This window comes from Martes martes (assembly GCF_963455335.1).
Source record: "Martes martes genome assembly, chromosome: 7".
NCBI lineage: Eukaryota > Metazoa > Chordata > Mammalia > Carnivora > Mustelidae > Martes > Martes martes.
In genome coordinates this window covers 96,080,779-96,101,037 of record NC_137894.1, presented here as the reverse complement: position 1 = coordinate 96,101,037, position 20,259 = coordinate 96,080,779, and positions in this window count along the sequence as shown.

The following is a 20,259-nucleotide window of genomic DNA, read 5'->3' as shown; positions in this document are numbered from 1 at the left end:
GAGGAGCAGCAGAGGGAGAGGGAGAAACAGGCTCCCCGCTGAGCATGGGGCCTGATGAGCTCCATCCCAGGACCCTGGGATCATGATCTGAGCTGAAGGCAGATGCTTAACCAACTGAGCCACCCAGGCACCCCTCATCTTTTCTAATCCTTACCCACAGTGCATGAGTAACCTTACACAACATGTGGCAAGTAGAAGCTACTCAAAAATCATTAGTTCTTTTCTCAGCAGAAGCTGGGTGTCCTGCATTGACAATGACTTTCTCTGAGGCCCTAATTGCTCAGACCTGAATAAGCAGTTAAGTCACCTTGGGGAGCAGAGCTCTCGTCCCTCAGTTGGTCTGACATTCATGTGAGATCCTTTACAAATTGTAGAAGGTCTTTTTTTTTTTTTAAAGATTTTATTTATTTATTTGACAGAGAAATCACAAGTAGGCAGAAAGGCAGGTAGAAAGGGAGAAGCAGGCTCCCCGCTGAGCAGAGAGCCCGATGTGGGGCTCAATCCCAGGACCCTGAGATCATGACCTGAGCCAACATGACCTGAGCCGAAGTGGGCTTAACCCACTGAGCCACCCAGGCACCCCCAAATGGTAGAAGATCTTGAGCCCTAGTGAGATTCTGCTTGGAAGTTGGGATCCTCCATCTGTTAGACCAACTACTAGGCTTCAGAGATGTCACTGGATTTCAAGACTTCCACAGGTACAACATGGCTGGGTTTAGGAGGGATTCTAACGTGTTTCCCCTTGGAACATGTCTTTGGCTATTCTCTATGGAGCATGCGGTCCAGATCAGTCTTTGACTAGAGAAAATTTCTCTGAAGTCTTTATGGAACTGATAATAATGAATGCTGAACTCACCTCTGTTCACTCAGTAAATGGTCCTGATGTCAAATTTAATTCCGCTTTTTACGTATCTTACTGGTATGGGGAATGGGACATGGCTGCAGCTTTCTTATTCTTATCAATGGGAAGATACTAAATTACAAATTTTTATGTAAATCATGCTAATTGGACACCATGCACAGAGCATTTGCATGTTTTCTTTGGTTTTAGGCCATGGGAGTTTGTTCTTGCTTTTTAATTTTGGAGAGTAGGGCTTTAGCTGGGAAATATAAGATACACAATTCAAATATGTTTAGCAAATGATTTACTAAAGATTCGTTTCTTTCTTTTTAAAAAAAATTTTAATTTTTTTATTAACATATAATGTATTATTAGTCCCAGGGGTACAGGTCTATGAATCACCAGGTTTACACACTTCACAGCACTCACCATAGCACATACCTTCCCCAATGTCCATAACCCCACCACCCTCTCCTGACCCCCCTCCCCCCAGCAACCCTCAGTTTGTTTTGTGAGATTAAGAGTCTCTTAAGGTTTGTCTCCCTCCCAATCCCATCTTGTTTTTTATTTAAAGATTCATTTCTTGACCCTACCTACACTTGCCCTTTTCCATTAATGTGAGAAAATATGTTATTCTATAGGAAATTTTAATGTAATTCTTGTCATTTAGTCTCAAAGCAAATAGAAAATCTGCTTGTAGCCTGGTGCTTCTCACTGGAATTATTTTTTCAACCAGAAGATATTCTGAAATCAGAGTTTGGCCTTTTGAATACAGTGTGATGCGCTGGGAGAAGACCCCGCTTGGTGTTTTCCCAAATCCTTCCCCGATGGCTGAGCCTCACGCAGCACCCATCTGCCAACATATTTCAGAGCGAGGGCTTTACAAAACCGCGGCTGCAGAAGTTTTCTTTTCATACCAGTCTAAACACCAGGTTCTACTAGATGCAAATGGGATGCACATGATTGGAGTGATATCATTTTATTAAAACTCTTCTCATGGCCTAGCTCTAAAAGGCCTTCTGTTTCTATTATAGCTAGGTTATTGATGCTAAATAGTTCAGCAAATTGGGTTGTTGAAACGCATCTGCCATGCATTATTCATTAAGTGTCTCTTTCACAAATCAGAGCTGTCTGTTGCCTCCTCCTGGAGTCCCAGCAGCTCCACTTCTCAGGGAGTGAGCTTCCTTTGTGAGCCAAGAAATGGAGGCCCAGGCACATCCGTCAGGCCAGCACTTGGTTCCACTGTTGTCCTCGAAATGCAGTGCATAATGGGGAAAAGGTTTAATTAATGTTCTACAGTAATGTGTCTGTTTATAAAGAAATAATGTACTATAAAATTAAGCAACGTATAGTGAATGTACCTCCTAATGGCAAGGCTGGCATTTTAAGTGATCAGTAAATCACTTAAATATTAAGACTTTCTTGAACAAGGGTAATAAAAGGAGACATTTGGAAATGGTAGATACCGGTACATACAATTATCCACTAAATAAAACATTTTTATTGTGATCACAGTGTTAATCACATTGTAGAACAGCCTGATCAGGAAACGTGAGAAATGGTGTCTGAATTTTTTCATTTCTGACGTGATTCACTTCCACGTTAGGCTGTCAGTCCCAAATATTTAAACCAGCGCGTGACTTTCCACAGAAGACAGCCGCGCTTTGGTCTCCTGGGGCTGAGAGAGCATTTGTAAAACTGCTGACATTGCTGCTGTCCATGGTTAAACGCTTCTTTCCTTGGACCTAGCTGTCTAGGCTTGGGACAGTTTTTCAGCTCCCTCCCTCTGGGCTTGTCTTTCCAGCTCTTGGGAACAGAACTGTATTCTTGGATGCTTAGTACTTCCCTCACGGGGAAGGGGGGTTCTCCCACTTCTGGCTTCTGCAGGCATGATCAGTCCTACTGGTCTTGTCAGCCCAGTTCTTTGGAAGATGATGTCCCATTGCTTATAAGGGAGAAGCCCGAGGGCTGACCTATACAGCTTACTGTTGCTCAGCTGTCCCTTGGAGCTTTTCACACTCCCTCTTGACCGGACTCCTTTGATCGTAGAGGTCACATCGGGAGAAACTGAATGAGCTATGGGGTTTCCCTCCAAGGGTTCAGTTTTTTTTCATTTAACTCCTCCTTTCTGGCATAATATGACTTGGTCATCAAAATCTCCTGCTTTAAAGACCTTTAAGCAACATGCTCCCAAAGCATTGTGTGTGTGTGTGTGTGTGTGTGTGTGTGTGTTTCCCATTCTCACTAATTAAAAATTAAGAAAAGGAAGTGAACAAAAGGTTACTTTAAACAGTTGTAATTAGAAATAAACAAGGACTTGGAGTCTCTGCTCTTTGCTTATTATATATGATTAAGAATATTCTGCAAAATGGAAATAGTTTGTAAAGTGTGAAGCCAATAATAATGCATTGAAAATGCTTTAGAAAGCATTCATTTGTACTTAATCTTTTGCTAGGCAAATATATGTGAGATAGACCGTCTGGAGAGGGCTTTGTAAAACAAAATTGTCAATTCCAAGATGTTGTGCTTAATGGGTTGTGGTGTCTGAATCCCAGATCTCTACTGATGAAAATTTGGCAGGTTGGGAAGTGAGATGAGGGTTTAATGAACAAAATCTAATCGAAGAGTTGGAAATGCTGTTCCTCTTAAATACAGAGAAATTAATGGGCTGGAAAAGGCACAAACAGTTTCCGCAGCGGCAGAGAGTGATTTCCGGAACGGGGCTGACTAAAGCCGGCTGGTTGGGCTTGTGTGTCCGTCAGTCAGTGGCTGCCCGCGGCTGGACCTGGCCGGCGGGAATTACGCATGCCTGGTTGTTCCCGCGGCAGATCCGTTGCTTTGGTTCCTATTGGTGCACATATTGGTGTTCCGGGACCCCCTGCAAGGTGGGGTTTTTGATTGGTTTAAAGGCCAGTGGATGTTTGTTTCTTTCATTTGGTAGAACAGCATGTAGTCGGGACCTTTCTTAAGGTAACCTTGAGTCACGAGGACACAACCACTGTGGGAAAATGTGGAGTTAGATTTCAATCACTGGGAAAAGGTTTCTCTGACAACCAGTTAATTTTCTGCTCTAAATTCCGATGAAATTTCTCCTCTAGTATAAGTTAACAAAATCTCTAAGAACTGTCTCTAGTTGGGATTCTGTTATGCACCAAGCCAGTTGCTAAGGGCAACCAGAGCAGAGGCAGTTAATTAATTAACCTCTGTCACTGCGGACAGATTAAGCCACTGAGTCCTGGCTGGAAAGCAGGTGGGCAGGTGGGGTGCTTTGGGGCCCTTGAGAGTGGCGGAGAACAGTCTGGCCTCGACCTCGACCTCGCACTCACACTGCACCTCCTTTCCCTGGCAGGAAGCTAGTACCTAGTCCAGGAATCCCTAATGGAGGAGGATGAAGAGGCAAGGCTCTCAGGGTGAGCTGGGGATGAACTCCGGACGCTTATGGAGCAAGATCCTTCAAAGGGAATAAAACAAAGCCAGGAGACGGGTACCTAGAGGTGGCCACAGGTCCGTATAAACTGTGTGTGTATGTGTTGGGGGGTGGCGGATGGATGGATAAGAGTTAGTTAATTCCAGCGCTGGTAGCGGAGAGCACACAGCACTGCGGGGTCCAGGTGAGTGGTAGGTAGTGGGGGGCCCTCTGCCTGCAGTGCTAACTGCCATCAGAACAGTATTGCAGGGTGGCAGGTGAATTTGCTCTTGACAGGAACAAAGTAGAAACACTGGGGGCTTTGAAGTCTTAACTTAAACCAAGGAAAAAGCTAGAGCAGAGCGTAATGGCTGGTTTCCAAGTTAAAATTTAGAGTTAATTAATATGAATTATAAATAAGATGATGACCAGCAGTCCTGGGAGCGGTTGGAAATGGACTGCATCTTAGACTTCGTGGATTTACTTTTTAAAATGTTTCTCCGGAGAAGAGTTATTTTTATATTTGAAGTTTGCTTTAATTTTGCTAAGGATTTCTTGTTTTAAAACAAGTAGAAATTCTTGATATTAAAATATATTTTGCGGGGGCACCTGGGTGGCTCAGTGGGTTAAAGCCTCTGCCTTCGACTCAGGTCATGATCCCGGGATCCTGGAATAGAGACTCGCATCAGGCTCTCTGCTCGGCAGGGAGCCTGCTTCCTCCTCTCTCTCTGTCTGCCTCTCTGTCTACTTGTGATCTCTGTCTGTCAAATAAATAAAATCTTTAAAAAAATATATATATATATTTTGCGGTTGTTACTGTTAAAATAAAACTGTTGCATCACTTTGGCTCCCTTTGAGCTATGAGACTCAGGATCAGCTATGTTCAGAGCAAAATGGGGGACAGGCAATTTTATTTCCCATAGAATCTGGTCTTGCTTCCTCTACTGACTGGAGAATAATTATAAAATGGCTGGAGGATTAGGAAAGGGGTAAGAGATGGAAGTGGAGAGAGAGAGAGAGAGACAGAGAATGTGTGTGTGTGTGTGTATCAACTAGAAAGTAGGGAATGTGTGGTCTGGTCGACTGCCCTATCCTCAGTGCCTGGCTTATAGCAGATTGACAAATAATTCTTCACCCCCACTTACAAGGCCCTGTGTGATCTGTCCACCCCTCAGCATTCTACCTCTTTGTCCTCATTTACCCTAATGTTCCTGCTGCTCATTTGGCATTAGTCACGTTTTCCTTCATATTCCTTATAACCCCTACGCCTACTCTTACCTCAGGCCCTTTGCACCTTCCATTATTTTAGACTAGAATCTTCCTTTCTAGAAATGGCTCTTTTTTCACTTTTAGGTCTCTGTTCAAATTTCTCCTCATCAGGGAAGCTTCCCAGACCTTCTACTTAAAATAGTGACCCCATTCCCACAGCCTTCCCTGTTCCTCATCTCATTTTTATTTTTCTCCTTTGCATTTATTAGCTCTGGCATAAACATACATATGTCTGGTTTGTTTATTGGTTTGTATTTCCTCACCAGGACATAAACATATCAGGTGAAGGTTTTGTCTATTTTTTCACTGCTGCTTTTTGGGACCTACAACAATGCCTGACACAGAATAATCACCCCCTAAAATTTGTGGAATGAATCAATTTCATATTATTTTGACTATACCTACACATATTAATAGTAGAGCAATTGTAGCTCATTGTTTTTCTACTTCATTCACATATGTAAGTTAAAACAAATGATTTCACTGGCGTTTATTCCACAAACACACTTGACAAGCTGGAATGGTTATTTACATGAATTTTGCAAAATGGATAATTACTTTGAGAATTAAAAAAAAAGTGATGCAACTTAAGATACAGAAGAAAGTTCAGGGTCAAAATTTAACTTCCCATTTGCTAGTACAGGGTCAGAATCAATTAAAAGGCATGACTGCCTCTGTCCCTCCCCACCCCCCATGACTTTGAATGCAGTAGGGCTCCCAGCAGACTTTCCTTTTTACTGCACTGGTTATAACCCTCAGACCTTAGCGTGGAATCAGAGACTTGCTATCTCGACTCTTCAGCAAAACACTGCGTTTTAGATCTCAGGTAGGGGAGACTTTCTTTCTTTCTTTTTTTTTAAGATTTTATTTATTTATTTGACAGAGAGAGAAATCATAAGTAGGCAGAAAGGCAGGCAGAGAGAAAGGGGAGGCAAGCTCCCTGCTGAGCAAAAAGCCCTATGTGGGCCTTGATCCCAGGACCCTGAGATCATGACCTGAGTTAGAGGCAGAGGCTTAACCCACTCAGCCACCCAGGCACCCTGAGAGACTTTCCAATACTACCTAGGGACACCGAACTCAAATTTTAGATGATAATGCTGTGAGGGCTGAAATTGAAAAAAAAAAAAATCAACCAAGAAGTGTGGTTTGTTTGTTTGTTTGGTTTTTTTTTTTTTTGGTGATATGGAATTTCCTGAAAATATCCAGAATTAGAGGGAATAAAACTGCTAACTGCTACTTCCAATTCCTTTTAAACAAAATCTCCCTTTTAAAAAATGTGGGCAATTGCTTTTGTTTGCTTAATTTTGAGAGCGTTTTTCCCTAATATAATTCTTTTAGGAAGTGCATGGATTAGAAAACTTAGTAACATGTTCTCCCACAAAATAATCTGCCTCCCAGTAAGTAACTCCTGGGAACAGTGATGGATAATAGAATCAACCTTTGAGGGCAGGGTGACAGGCTAGCAGGCACTGTGTGGGTAGACATCAAGATGCTTTAGCTCTAAGCAGTGATTTTGAAGTAAACTTCTCTGCATCTCATCTGATATTCTGCTCTTGGGGGCATTAGCCAGGCGAAAGTAGTGACTGACCCCCCCACCCCCGCCAAAAGCTGACAAAGGAACATTTTAGAGAGGGGAAACTAATTTATTCTGACTGCTTGTCAAGCATCAGCCTAACTAGCCTCATCTTTTTGCCCTAAAAGGTGCAAGATTCTAACCTTTGCTGCTGTGGCGTTGGCATTAAATAACAAAATGGCAAAGTACTTTCTCTCGGGAGGAATATGCATTGGTACAGCACCATTAAGAGCAGGGAGGACTTAAAAGCAGTGATCTTTCGAAATTGGGGGCCAGATGGTCAGCTGTGTTGACCTTCATTTCTCTCCTATTAGCGAAAGACATTTTTTTCTTTTTAATTCAAAATGACTTATCGGGAAAGTGACAGAATTTTTGAAACTTTTATATATGTGACACAGCCCTCTTGAGCATGTTGCCACTTGAAGGATGTTTGGAACCGATAATGTCTAGTTGTACTTCCCATGACTTTCTTCACAGAGGTCTTAACGAATACGTTTTTTGATGTGGGGGGGCAGTATATGTGGGGAGCTACAGATTTGGGAATTTCTTTGTTAGTCATAGGAAAATTCTTAGATCATTCAGTTTTTCTTTCTTTCTTTCTTTCTTCTTCTTCTTCTTCTTCTTCTTCTTCTTCTTCTTCTTCTTCTTCTTTCTTTTTTTTTGCTGAAGTTTAACTAGACTTCCTATGCTGTCATAGGCTGTCACTCAGCCATCTCAGGGGGCTGGTTATGGGTCCTGTGTACTGTTAGGTGTTGGAATGAAGGGCACAGGATCTAAAGGCAGCCAGACTTTTCCAAGGACCTTTCAGAAAAGGGTACTTTCATGAGCAGGTGACCGCTGTGGAGAATTGAGGCTCATGGCCATGGGGAGTCTGAGTGACAGTGTAGAAAAGTCTGCTTCAAAGGTATCCCATCTGAGAGGTAAAGAACCTGCTGTGATTGTCCACTGACTGTCCACCTGTTGTTGGTTGAGGGCTGTTCCCTGGGGCTATCAAGTCTCCAGAGCTTTCTGCCTGACCTCTATGAGGACCAGGTGGGTAGAACAAGTCTCGGGAGGCATAGGTGCTTCTGGTAGGAAGCTGTTGGACTGGCCTGTGTGAGAGTAGTGAGCACTGAGGCAGAGCTCTCTCGTTTGTCATGTGTGTCCCAGATTCTTGACTGTTCCCCACCTCTGGAAGAAAGGTCCAAGACCACATGCAGATGGTTTTGTGTTCCCCATATGGTGCCTGGGGCAGAGACACAGAGTTTCACTGGAAAACAGATAGTCTTTTACATTTACTTTACTCTAAAGTATATAACACAGATGTGGCAGAAAAGGAGAGCTAACACAGGAAACTGGGAAATGGCCAAAAACATTGAGGGCTGTCTGGGTGGGGACAGAGAGGTTCTGAAGGCAGGTGAAGGATCAGGATCTGCATGGTGCACTGGAAAGGGTATCCGGGTGGGGTCTAGATCAAGACTTAGTCTTAGTGGCAACACTCCCCTTGTATGAGACCACAGTCAAATCCTTCATTCTCTTCCTGGGATTCTGTTTTTTCAACTCCTTTACTTGCTTCCCAGAGACGTTTAAGATAATAAGAGGAAATAATAGATTTGAAAGCACTTCTAAAAAGAAGCACTCTTATGGAGAAAGCTACTATTTAACTGTTGAAAATATGTTGCGTTCAAGTTAAAATTGTCCATAAGTGCTCGGTCCCTTTAAAAAGTGATTGCTGCCGGCCATAGCCATTTTGATGGACAGTTATTGCCTCCCAGCTGAATGGAGTGGAATCATCAATTTCCGTGGTGTGTCCGGTGACCTGTGGCTGGAAGGAGAACCTCGGGGGTGACTGGGTGACTCTTATCTCAGAGAAAGCTGGCAGCCTGAGAACAAGGGGCCCCGAGAGGAATGTGCTCAGATGACAACGGGAATTCATATCTCTGGTGGATCTGTAAATCCTTTTTGATAAAGTGAATAAGCCAGGCGAGCGAGGAAGTAGAACTGCAGAGAGAAGCAGCTTCTTGTTGCCTTTGACTGGGTGGAGAGGAGAGTTCTCACTCCTACTTCTGGCAGGAGAGTTTTAGTCTTCTATTTGATCGTTCGAACACTTTGATACTTAGTCCACTGGGCACTTGAAGGGCGGGAGCTGGATGTGATAGGGTGCTGGTCCTAGCCCGCCCCCTCTAGCCCATCCACATCTCAGGGGCCTCCAGGCAATGCATAACCACCACCCCCCAACCCCAGCCTGAAAGACCAAACTCTGTCCCTTTTGTAAATAGCTGCCACGAGGCCACCCTTCACAGAGGAGTTTCCACAGCAGGGGAGCACGGCCTTGCTAGGGAAAGTGGACCAGGAGAAGAGAGCTGCACAGGCCCTGGAGATGACAGCCTCCTGTTTGGGCAGAAAATTCCTGGGAATTAGAGTGTTGTCTAGAAGGAGGGAGGCAGGCCTGGGTGAGAAACTCCCTTGACTTCTTGGACTCTTGACCCTATGGGGAGAGACACAACCAGGACAGGGCCAGACAAGGGGAGGATCTCCAATGCATGGGACCCAGGACAGGGGTCCAACTGATCTGTTTTGCTATTAGACTAACTTTGCCCTTGGGAGTTAAAATTAAAAATAAAGAGCAGGCAGATTAACTGTGAAAGCCCCTAATGGTCCAGCGAGGGCTAGGATGGCAAACCCAGGGAGCTGCTTATAGGAAGAGAAAGGTCCCTCAAGACAAACCCTCCAGAGGGCCACCGGGTGACACAGAGCAAAATCGTAGTCTTTGCAGTGGCTATAAGGCCATGCCTGATCTGCCACCCATCTGTCGCATGACCTCTTTGACTTCACCTACCTCTTCTCCACTCCTTCCAGCACACTGGGCTTCATCCACACTGTCCTTCTTGCTGCCCTTCCAGGATGCTGGCCATGTTCGCATCAGCTTTCCCTTCTGTGTGAAATACTCCCTGAGAACTGCCTATGGACTCTGGTCAAAAGTTACCCTCTACATCACCTCATCCAACCCCCCTATTTAAAATTGAACTAGGCACTCTGAACTAGGCACTTCTGTCTTCCCCTTACCTATGCATCAGGTAATAATTTGCTTACTGATTTTTTTTTTTTTTTTTTTTTTTTGCCTGTCTCTCCCTTTGGGAATGTAAACTTCAAGAAGGCTGGTTCCAGCCCATAGCAGAATGCTTGGCACATAGTAGTGCTCAGTAAATCCTTGTCAAATGAATGAAGTCACTCAGTTAATGTAAATAGCAAACAGTGATGGAATTCAGGAACAAAGATCATCAGAGTTTCTTAAAAAGTATGGGATTTATAATTTCTTAAAATTCTTGCTGGATGTAGAGGCACATGCTTGCAATATTTAAATGAAGGCTTTTCTCTTTCACCATTTTTCTTGCGGCTTCATTGATCTCACTTGTTGGGCAACAGCATTGTCTCTGAGAGCGCAGGTCCAGACTAGAACAAAACGCCCAAGAATTCCAGAGAAGGCTCTTGAAATCAAAACCAAAATCGTCTGAGAAGAGAACCTTGAACCATTTCATGGAGATTGGATTGTGCACATTCTGCCTCTTTTCTTTCCATCCCTTTTTATTTCCTCTTTTCTCTGCTTTCTGTTCTCTTTCCTTTCTTTCTTCAAGCTTGGAGCAAGGCACTGTGTTAGGACAGTGGGACTCAGAGAGGGCTTAAGGGCAGTTCTCAGGAGCTGATGGGTGGATGAGGGAGATTTCTATGGGAGGAAGGAGCCATTTCAGCAGGACATAGAAAGTGGAATCATGGCGGTATGCACAGATATCACAAAAACAAGCTCTGAAAGGGTAACTAGACTGGCCTGATGGAGGAGTGATGGGCAGCAGGGAGCACTGGGGTACATGGATAGAATTCTGTGCCTTAGAACTCTGCAAGAATGTATACTTATCATTTAGAAATTCTAAAATGATTTTATGTCTGAAAGACAGTCTTTGGCTATTTCAGACATTTAGCATCTTTTGGCCCCAACTTCCTCCTACCCATTCCATATAGATTGTCTGTCTCTCTTTCTAAATACACAAATACATTGATATATACATATCCGTTATACAGTTGGTAAAGAGATTATAAACATTATCAGCACCACCAATAATAGTAATTATAGCAACTACCATGCCGGGAATAGTGCCAAGCCCTTGGCATGGGTTATCTCATTTACTCCTGTAACATGTGGAGGCAGAAGACTCTGCCATTATTCTCATTAGTGGAGGAAACCAAAGCATCGTGAATGAAATAGCACATAGAGACATCATTATTTGAATCTTTCTGATTTGGATTGTCCAAGGGTCCTTCCCACATCATCAGTATGTGTCATAAATAAATTTATATCCTAAGATGTAGGAGAGACATAGGTGCTAAAATATGCTGCTGGAAAAGTGACAAAAATCAACAAGCAGCAAATGTATGCATTCTAGAGAAATGAGAACTTTTAAGAAACTCCCAAGACTGAAGAGGATTTAGTGACTACCGCTTGTATCTTAAGTACCATGTAGAACTTTCCTATGACTTCCTTTCATGAACAGAAACATCTGTTTTATAATAGCACTCACTTTCCTTACAGTACTTAATAGAATTGTCAACATTTTATTTGATGGTTTCAGAGAATTTTGATGATCAGAGAGTTAAAGAAATGGAGCGTGCTGGCCTGGTGTGGTGGGGATTTCACTGTGGCACTTTATCAATGAAATTTAATCCTGTTATCTAAGTATATCAGGTTTGTGGTTCTTATATCTTATTCCTATTGAATTGTGGTAATGGGTAGTGGTTTCAAATACCTTCCAATTATTCCCATGGTACTTTGTGCTAGCCAACATGCTCGAAGAGGCACATACTCTTTTCAGTTAATGGTTCCCAAAGCCTTGTAATTCACATAGCACTTTGATAACCAGATAGTGAATTCCAGTCATGGAGTTTTGAGACATTTTAGACGACCTCCCATTACCTGCAGGGATGCAACGAATTTAAATTTCTCTAATGAAATGTACTAGAATTTGTTTATTATTATTTTTAACATGGAATGGATTATCTGTATCTGGCTGAAAATGTTAATGGGGGAATGGTGGCCCTTTTTGCTCTGACTATAAGTAGTTTTGGTTACTATTCAATGTGTCCACTGCTGCTTACATCACCGTATACCTGAGCTATGTAATATTTTCAATAAGAACCTGAAATATGGACTTCACTCAATGGGTTTTATTATGTGTGCTTTGTACTTCTGGTTTCTATTATTCATACTGTTGCTCGCTAAATAGTAACTTGAAACCCCCTGATGGAATTGAGATGTGTACATTAGCTCTGTTATAGAACTTTCTTCAATTCCATCTCATTCAGTTCCATTCAGTTCTCTGCTTTGATCTGCATATGTGGGTGTCTTTAATTGTTCTGTTCCTATATCATTTCACCCATAACAGTGATATGCTCATCAAAGATTGTGTAATAAAGAGGTTCTGTAGCGGCAACATAGGTCCATCCAATAGGCATGATCCTAGAGAAAATAGAATTTTCAAAAGCAAGCCCGACTGTCTTAAGAGTAGATCAAGACATAAAGTGGAAGCTCCTTGAAAACAGAGGCTATTTCTGTCTTACAGTTGGATCCGATGGAGTGACAGGTGGTAGGTACTCAAAGTGTTTGAATGATGAGATACTTATGAAAGCTGTGTTTAGCCTGATTTCAGAAAGTAGTTACTATCTAGATATGAACCTGGACCCTCACAAGGGGAAAGGAAGCCAGTGAAACTGGATTAACTTCCGAAGGAATGGATAGCGGACACGGTGGCCAATGCGGATCCGGGTTAGGTTAGACTAAGTTTTCACTCTTTTCTTCCTCTCCCTCTACCCACTTCCTTCCTCCATTCATTATCATTCTGCTCTTGCAGTGGGCTAATCCGGAATCATTTGTGATTCAGTACCACAGGCGAATCTGTTTCAAAGTTTCTCCTTACAGTAAAACCTTGAACTTCCTCTCATATATTTTAAATTTACATCTCAAAACTCACTGTGAAGTGACTGCTTCACTTCTGGACTCTGCCCAGTGCCTAAAATAGTGTAAAATAGTGCGAGTGCTAAAAATACCTGTACTCTGCTGAAAAGAGTTTACAACATTCTCAGTAGAAGCTTTAAACTTTTGCTTAAAGGTTAGAGAAAGTTGGCTCAATGGCAAAAGCAAATTTATTTAAATACCATTTTTACACTCATTTCATAATAGTAACATTTTATCTTTTTTACAATGATTTATAGGCACTGGAGCAGAACAGGGGAGTCAGGGAAAAAAGCAATTAACGAATAAAGAAAAAACTACCAATAGTGAAGGGGAAAAAAATCTTTGGAAAGCTAGAAGAAGAGAGAATAATTGATGGTTCCATTTTAGCTTAATGTTATTTCTGGATCTCTTTTATAATGTGTTATTTACTGCATGGTTTATAGTTGACAGAAAATAAACAGCATTTGCAACATAATGTCTTTGGCTTTGCCATCTACTTGCTCATCCCAGTTGCCTGTCACGTTAGAACTTCAACCAACATCCGTCAAAGTCTTCTGTGATGGAGTCTGTTTTTAATAAGCCCAGCACTATAATTACCTTATTGCAAAGTTAAAGCCAAATGACACTTATGATGAAGGTTTCATGGCTAAACAGTAAAGTCAGTGAAGCATATGCATACCAACTGTCAGACAGGAAATAGCTGTTCGAGGATTTGTTTCTTTATTGCCTGACGAGGGTCACTTCATTTGTACTTGGAAACTTTGCCACAGCTATAACAGGTAGCAGAGAAGGAAAATGAATGAGTCTTGTGGAGGATAACTTAGAAAGATATCATTATTAATAGATTTTTGAGAAGATTAATTAGGGAGCATTTGTGCTCGGGAACATCTGTGCTAGGTGTTTGCAGAAGTATTATCTAACTTAAAACTCCCTAAAAAACCAAAGAGTTAAAGCATTGTTCAAATTTCACATGCAAAGAAACAGAGGCTGTGAGGCCACCCAGCTGGTAAGTGACAAAACCAGGCCGTGAACCCGGAATAGATTATTCAAAGTCCCATGTGGTTTTCCCTGGTGTTGCAGCTGCCATAACATAAAGTATCAGGGCTCCTGCGGTCCAGACTGTGATCTGGATGGAAACAGAATGTGGTTTAGACACGTCCACATGTCCACATGCTGCTTTACTGAAAGTGGGAAGGCAGAGGCACACTCAGATGAGTGATCCTCTTCTGTGTCTTTTTGAAGTTTTACATTTTTGTGACAATCACAGTCAATAGTGAATTGATGTATCAGTAAATACCACATACACGTCACAGCATCTTTCATCAAAGAAGCTCTGAAGGGGCACCTGGGTTGCTCAGTGGGTTAAAGCCTCTGCCTTCGGCTCAGGTCATGATCTCAGGGTCCTGGGATCGAGCCCCGCATTGGGCCCTCTGCTCAGCAGGGAGTCTGCTTCCTCCTCTCTCTCTCTGCCTGCCTCTCTGCCTACTTGTGATCTGTCTGTCAAATAAATAAATAAAATCTTAAAAAAAAAAAAAACAAAGCTCTGGAAATAAACAGAGTCTTGCTCTCATCTTAGCATGTGTGGATGACAAAGACAGAGCGGTACTGTGTCTGTAGCCTGAAGAGCATCATTTGAATGCAACGGATGGTGGAAAATGAATTTTTGAATCATTTGGCTCATTCAGAGTTATTAGGCTACTAAATCTGGGCTACTTTTTTCACCATCCAATATCTCACAGCAGAAATTTGGGGCTTTTTCCCTGCTCTTCTCTTGAATTACTTCTGGGCAATGGTAAAAGCAGCAGACTCTTTTTCCAGTTCACTTGAGGGTTAACATTGCATCAAACTCCAGAACCGCTCTGCTGGCACATCTGGGAAGAAGAGTGCCCTGCAGGGTCTCTGTTTCTCAAAGGAGTGCTTCACCTTGGCGGCACCAGACCTGAAATTAATTCACTAAGCAAGTAGGGTATTTTGATGTTCAGGACTGACCCCTACCAAGATAGGATTGCGTTTTGTTTCTGTTTTTGTTAAGAATCAATAAAGAGTATAAATAACTTTTACATGCTCAACTCACAGTCACGGCATTACAGAATCTGTGTAAGAGAAAGCTGTGTTTCAGGTTAGGGGAGAGAGCATTCAGTCACTCCCATACTGTCTTGGCAAAGATGGAAGCTCTGTTGAAATCGAACTGTTGGCTCTTAGGTGGCACCTTTGTACAGTGCCTGGAAATGTCCTCCACTGAGCTATCAAGTACCATGCAGCATACAAAAGGCAATTAAGAAGTCAATTAGCAAGTGGGTTGTTTGAAACTAATAACCCAGTTGCTAAGGGCTCCTCCTCCTAGTGAGGAGCCCTTCCTCACTAGGCAGGAGCTTACTTCTCTTCCTCTCCTTAGTGTGTTGCTTCTAAGATTGGGTTGTGGAAAGGGTCTGGGCATTGGAGTGATCACTGGCCTGGGGAGAGTTGTAGGACTGGTTTGGCTTTCTCCTAGTAATCATGGAGGGGGTGTCTGGCCCTCAATTTTCTGCAGACTTCTTTAAAAGGTGGAGTATCTGATGTCTCTATTATTAGCTTCGTCTTGTGCTACTGTTTCTGAGGCAACAGTGTAAGTTCTCAATCAACATTTTATTGTATTCACTTGTCCTACCCAGGGGCTCTGAGGTTTCATATCATTTCTATTAAGAATACTAGTATTGTAACTACAATTTCAGACCTGGTCGCTTTTCATGTTCTACTACTTCCTCTTGGTCATGTATGATCCCTTCTTGATATTAAACTTGCTCCCATCCAGACCAGATGCACACTCAATGGGAATAGGATCAATTTAGTTAGCAGAGGGAGAAACATCAATGAGGAGATCACTCTGGCCCAGTGTCAGAGGGAGGCTGGATTCACTTCTATTTGTGCCCAACCATCACTTGGATTTAAAAATTATCAAATAATTTTGCATGTTATTTCTAATATCCCTGCGAGGTACAAAAATAAAACAACAATAAAATAACATTTATGCAAATCTGTATTATGTGGAGTAATCTACATGACTACAGCAAGGACCAGAGATGAGATGGATAAGGAAAAGCTATGATGAGTGTGGATTATTTGGGACAGGCTTCTTGGAAAGGTTACGTGTACTTAGGATGCAGAGCACAGAGCAGGCCAGAGAGTCCTGGCCTTGGTTGGGGACAGGGACAAGGGAGGCATGGTAAAGCAATGGGACTAAGCAGACCCTATTCTGCAACATTGTGAGTTGAATTTTATTTTATTTTTTATTTTTTTTAAAGACTTTATTTATTTATTTGACAGACAGAGATCACAAGTAGGCAGAGAGGCAGGCAGAGAAAGAGGAGGAAGCAGGCTCCCCATGGAGCAGAGAGCCCGATGTGGGGCTCGATCCCAGGACTCTGAGATCATGACCTGAGCTGAAGGCAGAGGTTTTAACCCACTGAGTCACCCAGGCGCCCCGTGAGTTGAATTTTAAAACTATAATAGTAATGAGTCTGTAATTACTATTAAAAATAAGATTATGGAGGTCACTTAATACTTCTACATTAATGCATATACCTTAAATTTATGGAAACCATTTTTAGTGTCAATATTAAAGATAGTTTCTTAAAATGTAGTCTTGGATGCAACCCACATCAGAATTACCCAGAGTACTTGAAAAAAAAAAGTGTATTTCTGGACCCTCTCTCAGACTTTCTGGATCTGAATTTCTTAGGGTGGGGCCCAGGAATTGACATTTAAAATAATCTCCCCAGGGGATTCTTATACTCACCAAAGTCTGGGAATCACTGAACGTCTGTGTACTTTTAGAATGTAGGGAGATGTTACTGTGGAATAGAAGTCCTGGCTCATGGGGGCTAAGTGTTGCTGATAAATGGTTTTTCATGTATCTAAGAGTTGCCAAAAAGGTATCAGTTGGCTGCTTCGGACAGAGCCTCATGAGCTAGAGTCTTTATGGTTTTGGGGCCTGGACCTCAGCTTTGCTTTTAAATTAAATTAAATTGGATATCTTTGCCTACAGAGAGCCTGACTCGTGCTAATAAATTCATAAAAGACCTGCTGATAAACCAGAACATTGCCTTATTGGTTTGTGGCAGAAGTTATGGCTGACTCAATAACCAGGACTACAGTGGTAGGCTGTTAGGGAGGGGCACATACATCAACAGGGAGCTCAGTGAACGAAGAGTGCTCTAACCACTTCGTAACTGTTGACACACTAACCTCCTCCTCTCTCTAGACTGGCATCTCCTTGAGGATCTTATTCCTGGAACCTGCTTTATGTACTGCGGTGCCTGCCACAAACTCAGCACTTAACACAGAGCTGTTGAATGAATGGATGATTCTAGACCAAGGGGATCAGATGATGATAAGGCATATCTACAATGATTCATCCAGTAAGGTGGATTGATTTTCTACATACCAGGGTTACTTTTGTCTATTAAAAGAGTGCTCTCCGTCCCAAGCATCTGCGAAAACTGACAAATTCTTACTTCAGGGATCTCCTTTCTTTCTCTCCATGCAGACCCCTCTTCTATGTTTTACATAGCTCTCTCTCACATTGTCAAGGTCAAGTCCCAGTGAGAAGATAATCCTTCCTTGATTTGTTTAATAAGTTACATGTCAATTGTTTGCATGATGTCGACCCTGGCCATCTTATTAAATATGAAAAATTTTCTAATCTAATTTAAATAAGTATTCTTTTTAGGGTGGCTTTTAAAGTTTCTCATTTCAGAGAATAAAAAAAATTTCTGATCTTGTTTTCCTAGTCTGAGATATGTTTTATTTGCACTTTTATAGTACTTGCAACAGATTGTCTTTAGTGTTTTTGATGAACAATTATTTATGCAGAGGTTCTTTTTTTTTCCAAAGATTTTATTGACTTATTTGAGAGAGAGTGAGAGAGATGCCAGGAGAGGGAGAGGCAGAAGAAGACTCCCTGCTGAGAAGGGAGCCCAGTGCAGAGCTCAATCCCAGAACCCTGTGATCTGACTTGAGCCCAAGGCAGATGCTTAACTGACTGATCCATCCAGGTGCCCCTATGCAGGAGTTCTTTAACAGGATTCACCAATGGTAGATGCACAGAGACTGTATTATGGGAATTTTAAGGTAGAGCAAAAGGATAATGCCTATTCCCTATCAAATACATGAAAGTGTATTCACACATAGGGAGAGGCCAAGGGAAGAGAGATTTCAAAAGGAATGTTTATGAGACAGTAAGTAAGTGAAGACTGAGAACCAGTCTTTGGATTTAACGATGTGAAGATCACTGGTACCCTGAAGTGAGCATTGTCTCGGTAAAACGAGGCAGGAGCCAAAATTAATGGGTCAAAAGGAAAGGTATAAAGCAAATATGGATAACACTAGAAATGTGGCTGAGAAATGAATATGAGATAAAAGGTCTATAGGGGTGTGAGGGAGGATTTTTTTTTTTTAATCAGAGCAACTTGAGGATGTATGAATTTTTTTGGAAGAAGCTTCGAGACAGCTAGAGAGAAAGAGATGTTGAACCTACTGCAGAGAGAAGCCATCCATTAGGTCAGCACTCACCAACAGTCATTGCTTCCTGGAAACTTTCTGTTCTCTAGAAGAACAGACTGAGGGTAAGAATCTGAGAACTTTGAAGCAATAGCAAAAGTGATTGGAATTTGGCTGGAGCAGAAAAAAACCATCAAGGAGGAGTGACAACACTGATAATTGAAGGACCGATTTAGAATTCAAACCTCCATTGTTTGCAACTGCAGTGGAGCTTGTGATTCTGTTGAGGGGGGCTGTGACTTATACAGAGCAATTTCATAGAGTCTTTCATTCCTTGGGGTCCCCGGAACAGTGCTACTGTAAGTATCTGTGCTGGTTTCTGAAGCTTGACTTACTCCATTGAAACCACAGGAAGAATGTTATTTGATTTATGAAAGGAGTTAGCCAGCCATTCACCTAATTTTGAAACAGTGACAGGAATAGGAGGTAAGAAAGGATATTGAACCAGAACTGTACAACTTGCAAGTTCTTGAGATGTCCAAGGAAGACAAAGATTTTTTAATATTTAGAGTCATAATTCATTCAAATGAAGTTAAGAAATCAGTTTTTAAGACAATACAAACTCATTAATGCCGACAAGGTTTAAGAAGTGGGTATCTTTTAGAAAGTTTCAACTATACACTATATACAAAGCTGTGTTAGCTACTTTAAATCTTTTCTGGAATGAGAAAGGATATGAAAAAGATAAAGTATATGTTTCTTTTAAGGTGAAATGACTCCAACTCTTAAAGCAAAGTGTTAGCGTTTCTGTTTAGTAAACGGGTGTGACATAACTGTGTGACAGTGGTATAAACCCAATTAACTTAAGTTTTCTGTAGGATAGATGCCTATGTCTGAGTTAGCTAGTCTGTTGCTCAGTGTCTCACAAAACTGGAATTAAGGAGTTAGCCATCTGGAGCTTGGGATCTTCCTCCAAGCTTCTTCCAGTTGTGGCTGCTGGACTGAGGTCCCCATTTCTTGTTGGCTGTTAGCCAGGGCCACTCAGCTGCTCAAGGCTACCTGTCATTCCCTGCCAGGTGACCTTCTCCACAATATGGCAGTTTGCTCTTTCAGGACCCTCAGGAGAGTATCTGCTGCAGCTTTGGATCTCTCTGACTTCTTTATCTCTGACCCCTAAACCTTCTTCATAAGGGCGTGCCTGACTAGGCTAGACTCACTACACCCAAGAGGAGGGACACATGGGGAGCCATCTTGGAAGTATGCCTACGACAAATGGTTTAGATTAATAGATGTTCATGAGGATCCTGTGTACAGAGATGTGGGCAGGGTAAAACGAGCAAAGGAGGGATGATGAAGCAGCCAGAGACTTCCAGAACACTACCAATCATTATCAGAACCTGGGGAGCGTTTGGATTGTGGAGGAAAGATGTGCCCTGGAATAAGGCAGCCACAGCAGAGTCTTATACTGAGGCAGGAGGGGAACAGAAAAGAAATCCCCCCTCTCTCTCCTCCTGCCTCTGATTTGTAGATGGCTCCCAGGGGCCAAGCCGAATTGGAAACCAAAGTCTTGGAGCCTGAGTCATATAGTCCATAGAGATCAGACTCATGGAGCCTAGAAGGGCAGAGAAGTTTACTGAATTGAACATGGCAATGCTCAAGAAATGGCTGTTGCTGTTGTCAAGAGATCTTTGGCTTATGAACATATTTAC